This window comes from Arachis hypogaea, chromosome 17 (assembly GCF_003086295.3).
Source record: "Arachis hypogaea cultivar Tifrunner chromosome 17, arahy.Tifrunner.gnm2.J5K5, whole genome shotgun sequence".
Lineage (NCBI taxonomy): Eukaryota > Viridiplantae > Streptophyta > Magnoliopsida > Fabales > Fabaceae > Arachis > Arachis hypogaea.
In genome coordinates, this window is record NC_092052.1 from 2923047 (window position 1) to 2926355 (window position 3309).

Consider the following 3309-nt stretch of genomic DNA (forward strand, 5'->3'; position numbering starts at 1 on the left):
AATAAAAGTCATAATATTCATTCTCTAATCATTATTCTTTTAGTTTCTGTACAAAAATTAAACTTATTTTATTTTCCCTATGATTTAACTCTTCTTTTGAATTTAGAGACATTTTGGCCAACAATCAATTTGAAAAGCTACTAATTTGCATTATTACATATGAGTTGGCAGCTTGCCATAGAAAAATGTTAGGAAATAATACTTTTAGCATAAAAAAATGGATTTTCTAGTATTAATTTAAATATGTAAAATATAAATAGGAAAAAATGTTAATCATTCCAGCATCTCTGGTATTTACTTTATAGTCTCTACTATATTCTTCGTTAATATGTTATCTTCTTTCTTCTATGTGTACATTCATGATGAATATATTAGCAAGTAGCAACCCAAATTACAATAGGAAATCTATTCTATAAAGAAACGCACACAATCAAAATATGTTCTTAATGTTCATCATGATCTTCAAAGTGTTCTTGGTGTTCATCTTGATATTCAAAGTGTATGCATTATTTATTTTGATCTTAAATTTTTATGCATTGTTTCATTTTGTTGTTTTTCTCTCTCCTCATTAAAAATTCAAAAGTAAAAAAAAAAAAATATCGTTTCCTTATTCTTTTCAAAATTTTCGAAATTTTGAGTTGACTTGGTCAAAAATTTTTAAAATTTAGTTGTTTCCTGTTAGTCAAGTCAAAATTTCAATTTAAAAACTTTATCTTTTCAAATCTTTTTCAAAAACAATTCTTTTTCATTTTTTTTTATGATTTTCGAATTTCATTCTTAAAATTTTTCAAAATCTTTTTCATTTTTCTTTTAATATTTTCGAAAATTTTAAAACTAATTTTTCAAAAATCTTTTTCTTATTTTTATTTCATATTTTCGAAAACTTTACTAACAATTAATGTTTTGATTCAAAAATTTCAAGTTTGTTACTTTCTTGTTAAGAAAGGTTCAATCTTTAAGTTCTAGAATCATATCTTTTAGTTTCTTGTTAGTCAAGTCATCAACTTTAATTTTAAAAGCAAATCCTTTTAATTTCTTTTTCAATTCTTTTTCAAAATAAGTTTCAATCATATCTTTTTAAAATTTTAATTTCAAAATCTTTTTCTAACTTCTTATTTTTTCAAAATTTATTTTCAAATCTTTTTCAACTAACTACTTGACTTGTTTGTTTTAATTTTAAAAAGTTTACTATTTCTTATCTTTTTCAAAACCACCTAACTACTTTTCCACTTCTCATTTTCGAAAATCACTAACCACTTTTTTAAAAATCTTTTTAATTAACTAATTGTTTTAGTTTTTAATTTTCTTATATTTCTTTTTCAAATTTTCGAAACTAACTTAATAAACAAAATAAAAACAAAAATATTTTCCCTTTTTTTCTTCTATTATTCGAATTCTCTCTCTCTCCTCTCTCTTTCTATTTATTTCATTTATTTACTAACACTTCTCTTCTCATAATTCGAACCCCCCTCTCTCTGTGTTCGAATTCTTCTTCTTCTTTCTTCATTCTTATTCTTTTATTCATCTACTCACATAAAGGAATCTCTATACTGTGACATAGAGGATTCCTCTTCTTTTCTTTTCTCTTCTTTTTCGTATGAGCAGGAACAGGAATAAAGACGTTCTTGTTGAAGTTGATCCTGAACCTGAAAGGACTCTAAAGAAGAAGCTAAGAGAAAACAAAGCACAACACTCCGAAGAGGACCTAACACAAATTTTCGAAAAAGAAGCAGAGAAAACAGACATGGCAGCCGAACCTGTCAACAATGGTGGAGATGCAAGGAAGATGCTTGGTGACTTTACTGCACTAACTTCCAACTTCTATGGAAGAAGCATCTCAATTCCTGCAATTGGAGCAAACAACTTTGAGCTTAAGCCTCAATTAGTTTCTCTAATGCAGCAGAATTGCAAGTTTCATGGACTTCCATTGGAAGATCCTCATCAGTTCTTAGCTGAATTCTTGCAAATCTGTGACACTGTTAAGACCAATGGGGTTGATCCCGAGGTCTACAAACTTATGCTTTTCCCCTTTGCTGTAAGAGACAGAGCTAGGATATGGTTGGACTCACAACCTAGGGAAAGCCTGAACTCTTGGAAAAAGTTGGTCAATGCTTTCTTGGCCAAATTCTTTCCACCTCAAAAGATGAGCAAGCTCAGAGTGGAAGTCCAAACCTTCAGACAGAAGGAAGGTGAATCCTTCTATGAAGCTTGGGAAAGATACAAGCAATTGATCAGAAGGTGTCCTTCTGACATGCTTTCAGAATGGAGCATCTTATGTATATTCTATGATGGTCTGTCTGAATTGTCCAAGATGTCATTGGACCGCTCTGCTGGTGGATCTCTTCATCTGAAGAAAACCCCTACAGAAGCCCAGGAACTCATTGAGATGGTTGCAAATAACCAATTCATGTACACTTCTGAAAGAAATCCTGTGAATAATGGGATGACTCAAAAGAAAAGAGTTCTTGAGATTGATACTCTGAATGCCATATTGGCTCAGAACAAAATATTGACTCAACAAGTCAATATGATTTCTCAGAATCTAACTGGATTGCAAGCTGCATCCGGCAATACTAAAGAAGCCTCATCTGAAGGAGAAAATTATAACCCTGAGAATCCTGCAATGGAAGAGGTGAATTACATGGGAGAATTGATGACAAGTCATTATATGCCTACTTTTCAAGCTAATTTCACTTGTTTCATTAGTTTTTATGCACTTTCTTACATTGTAAGTTAGTAATTTGGAGTGGAATTGCATGGTTTATTTGAATCAATCAACCACCCTTTAATTGGCATAAAATCATGAGGTTTAAGCTTGAATTAATTGAATTTTATATGAATTTTAAACCTTGTGAATTTGTTGATACTTTGATAGGTTGTTTTGATTACTTGTAGGTGAAGAAATTGAAGAAATAAAGAAAAGCATGGCCTAAGGAATGAAAAGCGTAGCAACACTCAAGAACAAGAGCCCAAAGCTCTTGCCAAGAGCGCTACATTAAAGACAAAGGAAATCGGAAAGCCAAAGCTAGGCTCTCCACCAAGAACCGAGCACTACACTTGAAGGGGAGACAAGGCAAAATTTTCAAAGCTAGGCTCTTGCCCAAGAGCTTTATCGGGCTCTCCTGGGAGGAAATTCAAGGAAAATGTGTCTGTGAGCGTCTAGCCTATGGCATCTTTGTGTTGTTTCAGCACTTGGATAAGTTCTTCTTCTTGCTGCTCGCTCAAGCTTGAGTTGATGATCACAGGGTAAGTGTTGTTCTCACCCAAATATGCATATTTCAAGCTTGGAGGTAGGGTCTTCAGCTCCAG

At 31.9% G+C, this 3309-nt stretch overlaps 1 non-coding gene across 1 annotated transcript; it reads right to left on the reverse strand.

Annotated features, from left to right (window-relative positions):
- Positions 1 to 2149: 2149 nt before the first annotated feature.
- On the reverse strand, positions 2150 to 2253 carry LOC112768675 (small nucleolar RNA R71). Its single transcript, XR_003186076.1, has one exon. It is a non-coding gene; the product is annotated as a small nucleolar RNA R71 (small nucleolar RNA).
- Positions 2254 to 3309: the final 1056 nt, after the last annotated feature.